This window comes from Ictidomys tridecemlineatus, chromosome 7 (genome assembly GCF_052094955.1).
Source record: "Ictidomys tridecemlineatus isolate mIctTri1 chromosome 7, mIctTri1.hap1, whole genome shotgun sequence".
NCBI classification, from domain to species: domain Eukaryota; kingdom Metazoa; phylum Chordata; class Mammalia; order Rodentia; family Sciuridae; genus Ictidomys; species Ictidomys tridecemlineatus.
In genome coordinates, this window is record NC_135483.1 from 89,056,211 (window position 1) to 89,071,236 (window position 15,026).

The following is a 15,026-nucleotide window of genomic DNA, read 5'->3' on the forward strand; positions in this document are numbered from 1 at the left end:
CAAGGCTGCACTTACAGGGTGAGTGATTTGCCACTCAGGGACCCCTAACATACACCACATATGTAGTGCATGCAACAATCCTTCTCTCTCTCTCTTTCTTCTCCTCAACAACTTACTTTAGAAGCTGAAGCTATACTGACTTGGGTAGAGTCTGGCAGTATTCCACAAGTGAAGTAATACCATAGGCAGAACTCCTGTCTCCACATAGAATAGCAAAATTTTGAGGCAACCAAAGAAGATGTCTCAGGTAAAGAGTAAGATATCAGTAGCTTAGTGGAAATATGAGGTTCTCGAGGGGACCCTTTATGTACAAATGCCCCAACAAAGTGCTAACACCTTAGATGGGAATACCCTGAAGGTAATATCAGATTGGTTAAGCCTTATGTTCTTGATCATCTTCCTGTTAATTTCTGGGATGAATGTCCTATTATTCAGTCCCACTTCAGTGGTAACATCTCAAGTGTTAAATCAAAGTTTTGATCTTACTAAAAGATTAGGTACAATACAACAAGGCAGACTGCTTCCAATCCTCGCCTCTCACCAACATGGGTGAGTAGGGCTAGGCTATAATGATTTCTCAACTTTTCATTAGGGGCCTTCATCATTTCTCCGACCCCCCCTCAAGAAAATGGCTGCTGAAATCATCTGATAGCCCTGTTTGTGTTGATCAATGTCCCTTAATGGGAGAGAAACTTCAAGCAGCTCAAATATTAGTATAAGACTAGCTTTTTAAGCTATTTTTATGATTAAGGAAAAATTTGGAAGATGGAGGCAACTACAGGACATTAGGGCAGTCAACAAAATTATGTAGCTTATAGTCCCTCTCCAGTCTACCCATCACTACTGCTATTCCTTTATCCTATTTATTCTGGATCTGAAGAGTTGGGTTTTTTCCCACAATACCTTTGCACCCTGAGGATTGTAAATATTTTGTTTTTGTGTCTGTATGATAAATTTTAAAGAGCCAGCCAAACCTTATTGCTGGAAAATGTTGCCCCAGGGAACACAGAGCCCTACTTTATGCCAACACTTTGTTGAACAAGCTCTCTCCTCTATTCATATAAAATATCAATTATATGGATGGCATCTTAATTGCTCATGCAGAATTGATAGGCACTTTGTATATATTCTAGGTGACATTAATTGGTTACATCCTTTAAAATTAACTACATCAGTGGCTGTGGTTGTGGCTCAGTGGTAAAACATTCACCTAGCACATGTGAGGCCTTGGGTTTGATCCTCAGCACCACTTAAAAATAAAGTGAAGGTATTTTATCCAAGTACAACTAAAAAATAAATATTAAAAAAATTAACTACATCATATTTAGGACCTTTGTTCAAAATCCTCAAAAGATATCCTTCTCTCTCTCTCTTTCTTCTCCTCAACAACTTACTTTAGAAGCTGAAGCTATACTGACTTGGGTAGAGTCTGGCAGTATTCCACAAGTGAAGTAATACCATAGGCAGAACTCCTGGAGACACAGGTTTTAGAGAAGTTTAGGCTTAGGTAGGCTGGAGATTTAAAGTCAACATATCTCCAGGGCCCAGAACTTCCTGGTCCACACTGGAAGACTGTACCTCAGAGATTTCCCCTGGATTCCACTTGTGTGGTGGAGCCAGTTCTTAATCTACTACATCACCTGGTACAAACTCAGTCTTTCAAATTCCTGGGTCTGATGCATCTATCAAGCAACCAGTTTGGACCAGGGAGAGTGGGTTGAGTTTCTTCTGTTCACTTAGGCACACTCAATGTCATGCAGTATGGGTTTGTCAGACCTGGATTTCAGGCCATACATGGAATCAGGTCCCTTTGCTGTCTGCCCCTGAGCTGCTCCTGCAAAATGGTTCCTCCTCCTGTTCTCCATATGCCACTGGGAGAAATGCAGTTTCTTTCCTGTACAAGGATATTGTGCAGTGAGAGCACCTTTCAGTTCAGTTGTGCAGAGTCTGATTTCTAAACTCTCCATACCCAGAAGGCCCCTGTATGTTACTTTAATTTCCTTATCCCTTCTCTCTACTGTGCTCATGGAGGAATTGCCCTGGCTGATGCCTCTGGCTGCAGCAGTAGCTGTGGCCCTAGGGATTTCTTACTTTTCCAAAATTATTTTCTTCATTGTAGATTTTTATGTGGTGCTGGGGATTGAACCCATTGCCTCACACATGTGAGGTGAGCACTCTACCCCTGAATTCCAGCCATCTTTCTTATTTCTTATTTTACTATATCCTAACTCCTTTCTGAGTCTCTGATCAGTTTTGAGTGGCCATTATTAAACTGCAGTAAAGTCACCCCCCAACATTTTTGTTACTCACTCACCTTGCTGCAAAGCTACTTTCTTTGTTTCACACCATGGAACAGATAGGAAACAGACCTCTTTTCCAACATCTTGAAATCATACTCAAACCGAACTCAACCTTCTGCTTTTTTCTTGCAACTTTCAGACTAAATTGACCCTGTGGTGAAGTCAATTCTTGTATCTTGGGATCATGAGACAAAGATCCAAGGTTTTTGGAAAATAGATGATGCACTGATTCCCAGAGAGAAATGCTGTTAGATAACCTAATTAGAATAACATGTACTCCATGTGTGTATGTATGTCAAAATATTCTCTACTTTCATGTAAACTCTATCTTTTTTGTCTCTCATACACCCACAAATGCTGCAAAAACCATGTAGGTACACTTTTCTTATATACAACTGAGTCCCATTGTTTTTTCATTAGAACTCATTATAAGGTTATAAGGAATGTTCCAAGTCCTTGAATGCCTTTTAGGGTCCAAACTCCATACTGTTTCTATGAGTGCCCACTCAGAAGGAAGGTCCCATTATCTGTTTACAAACCCTGCCAGTTTTAAAAAAATATACAACACTTATACATTGTTAATGAAACTGTATATTAGTACAAACCCTATGGAAATCAGTATGGATGTTCCTCATAAGACTAGAAAAGAAAGCAAAATATGACCTAGCAATACCATTCCCAGGTATTTATCCTAAAGATTTTAAATCCTCAAACTATAGTGATACATGCACACTTGGATTTAGAGCAGCATGATTTACTATATCCATATATGAAACCACCCTACAAGTCCATCAAAAGATGGATTAGGAAAATGTGATATGTATTCCTAATTAACCATAAAGTAAAATGAAATTCTGTCATTTGAAGGAAAATGGATGGAACTGGGGATCATTAAGTCAAGCAATATATTCCAAAATCAGAACATCATGGGTTGGATACATTTTTATATATAAAAGATATAGAAGAAATAGGAAAAGAGTTGAAAACAAGGACCCATTTTGCACCTGCTCATGAAAATCAGAAGCAAATAAATCAGTTGGTGAAAGGTACTATGGGCAAGGAATGGGGAAGGGGAATTCTATTGTTTAAATTACACTCCTAATTATATATATATATATATATCAACAATTTCCTTAAGAGGACTTCAATTAAGCTACATCAGAAAACATCCAAAACCAACTGAATTTATAACCCTAGGCCTTAGGAGCGTTAGAAAACTCTGTAGCTATATCCATATGTGATACTAGTAAATATAATCCTAGATCCATTAGTGAAAGATTCTGAAGTACCTGGTTGACCTGGGATGAGTTCAGGACAAACTCTAAGAGTGAGGAAATGCCTGTTGGCCATGCCCAGTAAATCCCATAGAGATCCAGAAGAAAGGAAACGAGTAGGTCAAGTTCTACTTAAGACCTGGAAGGTGGGGGAGTTATCAAAAAAACTACAACCTACATGGAAATTATCTGACACTCTTATTTTAGCTCCTACTATGGCTATAAAGGTTCAAGGCATTCCAAGTTAGATTAATCTCTACTGGGTAAAACCCTGCTACTTGGATCCTAAAGATATCATATACACCTTCAAAAAATTCATCATGCACCTCTAAACTTCCCAAAGATCTCTGCTTGCTGTTCTGGCATTATAATTACTCAAACTCTGATACATAATTCATAATTATTAAGTGTGATGCATAAAATCTTCTCTTAGATTTGGGGTCCCCAGAAGTCCTGGCTAGGAAGCCTCAGGTTTCCACAGGGAAGGGTTTCCTGTTCTCCACCAGCAAACACAACCCAGGGCAAATGTGGTAGTGAGGCACAGGATCTGCAGGCTTTCAGAAGCCTCACTTTGTGGAGGACAGTGATTTTGTCCACTGGCTTAACCTCAGAGAAGCCACCGGTATCTGTCACTGCCCAGATCATGCTCAGGGTGTTGGCATAGACAAGGACTTTTCCCATCCCACCTCCTGTTCTGAAAACCCGAAGGTTTTACGACTACTGCCCATCACAAACATAATGCCTATTTAAAAATTTCTGTATCCCACAGCCTGGATCATACACATGCTGAAGAGGAACCCACTTGCAAGAGGAAATCAATAGACATGTGCATTCTTTGCCCCTGAAGAATGCACTAACAATGTTAGGATAAATGCTGTGGATCAGAATTACCAGGATCAACACTTTCCCAAAAGGGTCACTGATGCCCCCCTCACAATACATGTACAATCTTCAAGATATGAACATATTGTTGCCTGAATACATTTACTTCACATGGATGCCTGGTATTAAAATATGTGAAAATACATGCATAAAACACACACACACACACACACACACACAAGGTTTGTCAGTAAAAAATAACATATAGGGGTAGGTAAGGAAGCCTTGACTTTTAGTGTATGAGGTATGTCTATCTCAAAACTAATTTCAACCTAATTACCTGATGCCACTGAACACTAAACTGAAAGGGACAGACAGCATCAGCTACTATAGCTGATTTCTGGCAGCTCCAGCACAGAAAGAATATGTGTACAAAATTCACCTGCCCCCAGGGTACTAAGTTGAATTCCAACCATAAATGTACAAACAGCACCTCCACATTAACATCTCCAGACCAAAATACACCTCATGGCTTCTGAGCAGATGAACATCTGATATGTCCACCCTAAACACACAGAAACACCATCTGTTACTACATAAATGTTTGGAGAAAAATACCCTATTCATCCTAAATGTTCAAGCACATTCCTTCAAGTATTCATACAGGTACAACTTCGGTTGGATACATACATGTACAACAAATAAACTGCTCATATATACCCAATGAATATCTTACAGGCACAGACTCTGGCAAACCAAAAAGTATACAACCAGTCATCTCTTACGCTACCCAAACAGATGCATGTGAAATCTCACAGTTCTAAACTACACAACACCTGAAGACAATCTATTTGTAAGAACACAATAAACCTCTCACCTCTGCCAGAGTACACACCTCAAGAGCCCCATTAATTCAAGACATGCTCAGCCATCAACAAACTAGACTTCTCAAATGTATGAGACTAAAACATAATTATATACCAGAACAACACCATCCACTAACACAACCAAAATCCTGAAGAATCTCATTCCACAATAAACACAAATGCAATTCCTGAGCATCTTATATCCACGCAGATTCTAAATACACAAATCTACAAATCCATGTACATACACCTAATCAATTGGGTGCCTACACACAAAACACAAAAATAGTAGTCTTGTAGGCATGAGACAGAGAGTTTAATACCAGCACACACGAAAAACCATGCCCACATTAACCTCTATCTATGGATCAATATATACATAATTTCCACACAGGCAAGACAGACACAGAAATATATCCAAAACCTGAATATAGAGATTCCCTAAAACACTGCACATAATTCTACATATTCAGAAAGTACCCTGCTAACCTCACCAGCTAAACATTTCTATTCACACCTAGAAATGTCATGCAATCTCCAAAGAAATTCACTTTGAATACCCCTAGCAACCTCATTTCCAATGAAGAAACTTATAGAATCCACATACCAATCTGCATGCATAAGACACAAAAATAGCTCCACCAAATCATATAAAATACACATAAGCTCACTTACATATCCCAAATTATCATGGGTGAGTAGAATACACTTTATCTCTAACCAAATTCTAAGAAATAACTGTATCATGTATCCCCAACACATGTAAACACAATTCTCACACTACTCTGTGTAAATGCACAATGTCACCTCTCCATTACATACATATATCCTTACTTCCCAGTTACAAATAACTTTCTACTTAATACATATATGGCCCCAGAAAGCAGACATCAACTGCCATGTCCCTTAAGTGCATCTACTAACGAATACCTAAATATTCTTCTTCCTCACAAATATTGCTACTACTGTAACACACACACACACACACACACACACACACACACACACCCCTGAGGTGAAGTAGTTAATACAAACTCAATATACAAGTAACTCTCTATAGACATGACATCTCTACACAGCTACTCATTACATGCAAATATACCCAAGAATACACAAAATATCATACTATCTTAATATATAAGCTGACACACTCCCATTATGAAGAAAATAACTCCCTGTCTTCCAAAATGCAGAACCTTGCCATCTTCACACCACACAGTAAATATATTCATTCTACTGCTCCACAAAATTAGTAACTGACCAGCCTTCACACACTCGAGTACATATGCATGGGTAATGAAAATAAAATTCATTCAAAATTCATATACCAAAACACCATGTCCAGAATGTACAAATATCCCTCCTCCATTTCCCAACTATAACAATCACATTGCAAATGCAGAGAAAAATACTCAAATGCATTCCTTAACATAGCCCATATGCAAGCACATATATTATATCCAAACTTCCCAAGATGCATTTGTGAGGAAAAAACAAATATACAACAAGACTGCAGGTGAAATATTACAAAAACTAGGGCTGGGGTTATGGCTCAATGGTGGAGCTCTTGCCTCAAACTTGCGAGACCCTGGGTTCGATCCTCAGCACCACATAAAAAAATGAGTAATTGAAATATTATGTCCAACTACAACTAAAAAATAATTTATTTTAAAAAATTACAAAAACCAAATGACAAACATCTAAGTCCAACTCCTGAGTTCATGCCCATTACTTCTCACTCCCTCAAAATACACTAAATCCTGCAGTCTCATTAAAAAGTCATGATTTTCCCTTAATATCCAATATCCACATAGAACAAGATGACTGTCATCACTTCATCTGACCCACACTTATGAACACATACTACATTCTCTTCAGCAGTCCAAACAGAGCAAGCTCCAAATTATGAATGTACATAAACACATCAGGGACACCACCACCCACCAAAGGAACAGGGAAAACACCCCAAGCCCTCTGAACTCCTACCAACACTCCAGGAGCAGTGGTGCATCTAATTTTCTCTCATGAATAACCACCCAGTGATCCTCATACCCATCAAAATGGAAGGAAAACTTCCTGATACCATAAAGACCCACGAGGGCCCCCCAACAGCCCACCAATGCACACGTGAGAGCACATCATTAATTTCACTGTGCAATACATGAGCACCACAACTTAATAATATAACATGACTCTCTTTATTGCACACGACTTGTCATCATGCGTTTCTCCCACCATCATTTAGGTTCTCTGTCCAAACACACCCACCAAAAGCCCACCTAGGATGGCTGGTAAGTCATGGTGTGACCAGAGCTGACTAAGCACACTGGGCTCAGTGTATTCCTTTCTGCAAAGTCGCTAATGTCAAGGGAAATGAGCGTCCTTCAGCTAACAACCCGGATGCTGGCTGACAGTGTCCCCAACATTCACAGGTTTCACCCAGAACAAAGAGATGACCTGTTGAGAGCCCCAGCCGAAGGGGCCCCAGAAAACTTCCAGCTGCCAGCAAACTTCCAGCTGCCAGCTGATGTTTGGCTCACAGCGTCCCCAGGAGCTGCTCATTGGGGGGCTTTTTTTTGGCTCCAACAATGCAACCCAGCCAATCGGCCTCAAGAGCAGGAGAAGTGGGGGAGGTTGAGAGACTTGTGGGAAGCCGGTGGTGGCAGTTGGGCTCTGAGGGAATTCCTGAAGAGCTCGTGTGGTGTGGCGCGTGTGTGTGTGTGTGTGTGTGTGTGTGTATGTGTGTGTTCTAAAAATAAAGTTTGTTTCTGCTTGGCAAGTGGCTCGTGAATTGTGCCCAGCCAGACTGTGGCATAAGGTAAACTGCTCATGCCAGAGGGCAGGGCGAGAGGATGGGTAGCCATTTTAAGATTCTTCTTTTGTTTTGTCTCACTTTTGTTTTAAGTTGCCTGTCTCTGGAGATGTGTAAGATGGAAGAAAAACCGCTCACATCTGAGGAATAGATAGGGAGACAGGACGGATGGACATTTCAGGAGGCTATTATAATGATTTTTTGTTGTTCCAATTTTGTTTCATTCTGTTCCAGTTTTGTTAGGCATTATGTTGTTGGGTTGTATTATAGTTATAGTAGAAATATTCAAGTAAAAGAGAAGGTCTCTCAAGCTAGTCAGACAGAGAAAAAAAATTCAAGTAAAAAAAAAAGGTCTCTCGAACTAGTCAGACAGAGGAAAAAATTCAAGTAAAAGAGAAGATCTCTCAATCTAGTCAGACAGAGGAAGAAAGTTTAGAGCAGAAAAAGCCATCAGGGGAAAAGTTACACAAGAGACTGCTACTAACACCTTTCTATCACCAGAGGGTGTAAGTATCCAACCAACAATGCCACCTCCATATGCTGGGAGGCCTCCAACTCCCGCAGTTGATGGGATCCTGAGACAGGATCTCAAATATTAACATACCCTGTATTTGAGCAGGCAGGAGGGCAGCAAATTCACCATGCTTTAAATTTCAAAACAGTGAAGCACCTAAAAGAGGCTGTAACAACCTATGGTCCTCAAGCACCCTTCACTGTAAGCATGGTTGAATCCATAACCAACTTGAACATGACGCCAGCAGATTGAGCTAATATGTGTAAAGCTGTGCTAAATGGAGGACAATACTGTTATAGAAGGTTGCCAATGAGAAATTTTGCAAGGAGACGGCTAGGCAAAATGCAGCAGCTGGTTATCCTCAGAGAAATCGAGATATGTTGTTAGGAAAGGGACCTTATGAGGATCTGAAGCAACAAATTGCATATGATCCTGGTGTATACTTACAAATTGCTATTGATGTGGATAGGGTATGGAAGACTTTACAAGGACATGGAGGTTTACAAGGTCAATTATCTAAGGTAATACAAGAAGCTAATGAACCTTATGCTGAATTTGTAGATAGGCTTATTCCCAGAGCTTTTGGGAATACAGAACAAGGAATGCCATTAATAAAACAACTGGCTTATGAGCAAGTGAATCATTGGTGCAGAGAAGTCATTAGATGATGGAAACATGAAGATTTAAATACATATATTAAATTATATAGAGACATTGATGAACAAGGGTAAGTCGTGGCAGCTGCAGTACAACAGGTTTTAGATGCCAGGCCAAAACATGCTACAATTGTGAACAAACAGGACATTTTTAAAGGAATTGCCCCATAGGAGAAAGGTTTAACAAAACTAGGTATCAAAGGAGTAGAATACTGGTTATTTACCCACGATGCCATAGAGGGAGACATTGGGCTTATGAATGCCGTTCTCAAACCACCATAGAGGGTACTCCATTATCAAAAAATGAACAAGGACCAGGTATCTATCCACGATATCATGGAGAAAGGCATTGGGCTCCATTCCCAAAAAATGGATGGGGGGCCCAATGCTCCGGGGCCCAAGACCACAAATATACTGGAGGAATGCAGCAACCCCATCAGGGTAGTACACAGGACACATTGTCCATTAAATACCTCACTAGACAAACCAGAGGAAGTGCAGGATTGGACATCTGTGCCTCTGCCAGAACAGTACTAACTTCAGAGATGGGAGTTCAAATCATTCCCACAGGGGTAAAAGGACCTATTCCCAAAGGAACAGTAGGCTTATTATTGGGACATAGTTCTTCCTACTCTAAAAGGACTTATGATCAGTCCTGGAGTAATTGATCCTGATTATGAAGGTTAAATAAAAATTACAGCCAATTCTCCAAAGGGTATATCAGTAATTTCACCAGGTGATAGAATAGCACAGTTACTAATAATACCCAGCCTACATGATACATTCTCCTGTTGTACTATAGAAAGAGGTTCCAGGGGATTAGGCTCCACAGGTATAGATTGGGCTATGCTTTCTTTAAATTTAAATTCTCGCCCCATGCTAAAACTAAATATTCAAGGACATGAATTTAATGGGCTACAGGATACAGGTGCAGACCTTAGCATCATATCGTCAAGAATGGCCAAATCATTGGCCATTACAACAAGGCACTCAAACGCTTCAAGGCCTAGGTGTGGCGACTAATCCCCATAGAAGTGTAATGGTATTAGATTGCCAAAAAAATGGACAAGGGGGACAATTAGATTGGAAGGATCCTGAAGGATGTGAAGGAACTATACAGCCATATGTATTGGATCATCTTCCCATAAATTTATGGGGACGAGATGTCCTAGATCAATTAGGTTTGACATTAACAAATAACAACAATCCAAATGCACCCAATACTAGGGCTAGACAAGGTTTTAGGAAAGAAAAAAGATTAGGAGAACAAAAACAAGGTATAGCAGCATCAATTCAAATAGATCAAGGAATAAATAGACATGGATTGGGTTTTCAGAAGGGGTCACTGTGACAATAAAAATTACTTGGAAATCAGAAACACCAGTATGGGTTCCTCAGTGGCCCCTGTCTAAAGAAAAGATACAAGCAGCCCATGACCTGGTCAAACAACAATTAGCACAAAGACATATACAACCTTCTGTATCTCCCCATAATACTCCCATTTTCATCGTCAAAAAGAAATCTGGTAAATGCAGATTATTGCAAGATTTAAGAGCCATTAATAACAAGATGCTTATTATGGGACCTGCTCAATCGAGGATTCCTCAATTGTCTGCTTTGCCAAAAACCTAGTATATTTTAATTATAGATATTAAAGATTGTTTTTTTCAATTCCAATTCATCCTGAGGATGGTCCACGTTTTGCATTTACTATCCCTGCACTGAATCATGAAGGTACTGATCAGAGATATAAATGGAAAGTACTCCCTCAAAAGATGGCTAACAGCCCAACTATGTGTCAAATTTATATTAACAAAGTAATCCAGCCAGTTAGAAATCAAAATCCTGAACTACAAATATTTCAGTATATGGAAATATTAGCACAAAAAGATAAAAACACATTTCTAGAATGTTATGCCACACTTACAAACTTATTAAAAAATTATAATGTAGAGATAGCAATAAATAAAGTACAATTAAATTTTCCAATTAATTATTTAGGAGTTCTATTATCCTCAACCATGGTCCATCCACCAAAAATTCAAATATTAGTAGATCAACTCAAATCACTTAACAACTTTCAAAAGCTATTAGGAGACATAAATTGGATAAGGTCTTATCTAGGTATACCAACAGGAGAGTTGGGACCTTTATTTGATATCCTAAAAGGTCCATCAGATCCAAATTCACCCGAATGTTAATGCCTGAAGCAAGAAAGGCATTAAAAATCATTGAAACATATATGGAAAATATGCATTTGGATAGAATTGATATAAGTTTGCCTTTATTATTTATTGTACTACCAAAAAAATATTCCTACAGGAGTATTTTGGCAAGAAGGTCCGTTATTATGGATACATTTATCTTATTCTCCTAACACTCTTCTTACTAGGTATCCTGAGGCTGTAGGACAATTAATACTCAAAGGAATAAAAGCAGCAAAGGGAGTGTTTGGAATTTCTCCCAATAAAATTAATACTCCATATAATATGGATTAAGTTGATTAGTTAGCTAATGAATTAAATACTTGGGTAATAATCATGTTCAAATCTAATGTTTCATTTGATAACCACTTACCATCTAATCCTTTATTGTCTTTTTGGTCATTGCATCCTGTAATTTTTTCAAAAATGACAAGAAAAAACACCTATCATGAATGCTCCAAATATATTCACTGATGGGTCAAATAATGGTACAGCATCCATAGTTACACCTGACCAAACTTTTACATTTTTAGTACCCAAACAATCAGCTCAAAAGTTAGAGCTTAATGCAGTATTACAAGCTTTTGTGATGTTTAAAGATTCTATATTTAATTTATTTTCCGATAGTCAATATATAGTTAATGCTATAGTATCCCTTGAAATGCTGGTAGGATTTCCCCTTCCTCTACTATTTTCTCTTTGTGTTCCGCTATACAAAGTCTAATGTGGGACAGAAAAGATCCATTCTTTATAGGACATATCAGGGCACATACAGGATTGCCTGGAGCCCTTAGTTTGGGCAATGATTTAGAACATAAAACTACACATGACATACATATTTTCTCTACACTAGAAGAAGCTACAAATTTTCACAAAAAGTTCCATGTCAATGCTAATACTTTACAAAAGTGTTTTAAAATAGCTAAGGAACAAGCTAGACAAATAATAAAACAGTGTAAAAATTGTGTGACATTTTTACCACAAGTTAATCTTGGAGTCAATCCTAGAGGACTGATACCTAACCATATTTGGCAGATGGATGTCATACACTTGCCAGAATTTGGAAAATTAAAATATTTGCATGTTACAGTTGAAACTTCTTCCAGATTTTTGATGGGCTCCCTTCATGCCAGAGAAAAAACTAAAGATATTATAGCTCATTGCTTACAAAATTTTGCCACTGTGGGCGTTCCAAAACAATTAGAAAATAGATAATGCCCCTGGTTATACTTCTACCTCTTTTAAACAATTTTGCTCATCATTTGGCATTACTCATATCAGGAATCCCATAAAATCCACAGGGAAAAGGTGTAGTTGACAGACCTCATCAAACTATTAAAATGTACTTATTAAAGAAAAAAGAGGGAATTGGGAAGGGGAATATATTCCCCAAAGATAAACTTAAAATAACCCTTTTTACTCTAATCTTTTAAAATTTAGATTCATCAGGACTTAGTGCTGTGGAGAGGCATATGTGTCCAAAAATGTACATAAGCCCAAGGTACTTTGGAAGGATATTCTAACAGGACAATGGAAAGATCCTGACCCAGTAATTGTGTGGAGTCGGAGTTCTGTTTGTGTGTTTCCACAGGGAGAACAGCAGCCGATTTGGATTCCAGAGAGATTAACTAAAGCAATTTCTACAGACCAAAAAGAAGATGATTTGGCCCAAATCCATAACAGCTGATATCTGAAACTCCAGTTTGGCTATCCTTTCATCTGCAACAGAACCAGGATGCTTTTTTCAATATCTATTTTATTATTACCCTTTCCCACATCATGAAGTTCTATTTTGTTTTTTGAGCTCATACAGACCTAGGATAATGTTTTGCTGGTTAGTTCTATTTTTTGAAACATTGCAATAGAGATTTCACCTGTAAAAAGTTATAAGGCCTTTACTATTGTTATGTGTTGTATTATATTATGTGTGAGCACTTGTGTTTTATGTTGTATGTTTGTATATACATATGTCCATATATCATATATGATGAATGCTCATGAAAAATTGGATCCAAAATTTTTTTTATTCACGTGATTTAAATGGTTTAATTTAAATTGGTTAAATAGCTGTTGAGGATTGTTTTAATATGTGAACAAAAAAAGAGGTTAACCGATCTGTTTGTTTACTTTCACCTTTCCTTTTCATTATATTTAATAATTCTGTTCAAGATAATGTAAATTGTTCAGAAAATTGTTTTCTTTTAGTGCCTTCTGGAATGTTACATAATTTTTTCTTTAGCTATTATTGCCAGAATTCCTATCTTCATCCCAGTGCAGGTGAAGACAAAGATAAAACCAATCTACAACTTCTGCAATAGCTATCACTGAACTGCTTGCAGAACTTGCCTGAACTATGTATCACTTGTATGCATTGTGGACTCACTTTTATGCATTGTGAACTATCTGTTGGTGCAACGACTTATGGTAGTGTTGGGGTATTTTTGCTGATGGTGTCATTGGTGGTACAATTTTTCTAAAAGGAGCCATCACTGAACTGCTTCCAGAACTTGTCTGGACTATGTATCACTTGTATGCATTGTGAACTCACTTGTATGCATTGTGAACTATCTGTTGGTGCAGCGACTTGTGGTAGTGTTGGGGTATTTTTGCTGATGGTGTCATGGGTGGTACAATTTTTCCAAAAGGAGCCGTCAATTGGCTTGGTGTATCTTCCTCCCTTTTGCTTGTGATGGTCAACAGAGGTGAGACAAAGAACCTCACTCCCCCACTGGTACAAAGACCTATCCACAGGTGTGGCTGTATGCTGGACCACTAGTCAATGATGGGTAAGATCCAATTGCAATGGTACCAACCTAAGATAGAAGGCTGACGCCTTGAGGTCAGCTCATCCGATGACAAGTAAGGACAATATGTAGTATTGGACAACCTAAGGCAGGCACGGTCCCTAAGCCACATGCTTGTTGTTTAAACAGAGAGGGGGATATGTTGAGAGCCACAGCTGAAGGGGCCCCAGCAAACTTCCAGCTGCCAGGAAACGTCTAGCTGCCAACTGATTAGCTTCTCTGCAGTGATGCACATTGGGCTGTTTCCCGCCCTTTCAGACCAGGGAGCTGCTCATTGGGGGACTTTCTTTGGCTCCGCCCATGCAACCCAGCCAATCAGCCTCAAGAGCAGGAGGAGTGGGGGAGGTTGAGAGGCTTATGGGAGGTTGAGAGGTGGTGGCAGTTGGGCTCTGAGAGAATTCCTGAAGAGCTTGTGTGGTGTAGCGTTTGTGTTCTAAAAATAAATTTAATTTCTACTTGGCAAGTGGCTCATGAATTGTGCCCAGCCAGACTGTGGCAATGACCATCATCACTTTGGTGGACCTGACAGGGGCTTTGGACCTGATGACAGGGACCCTGCTATTCAAGCACTGAACAGGTGACTGGAGCCCAGGTGTGGCACAGCCTGCAAGAGACATGGATGGAGGACACTTCGAAGTGGGTGCTGCACTGACAAATGCGCTCCTCACTTCCGGGCCTGGTGCCGGTGGCCCATGTCCTGGGGAGGGCAAGGCCTGTGCTCAGGCTGCCTGGCAAAGTACAGGGGCCAGTGGATCGGGCATGGACACAGTGGGA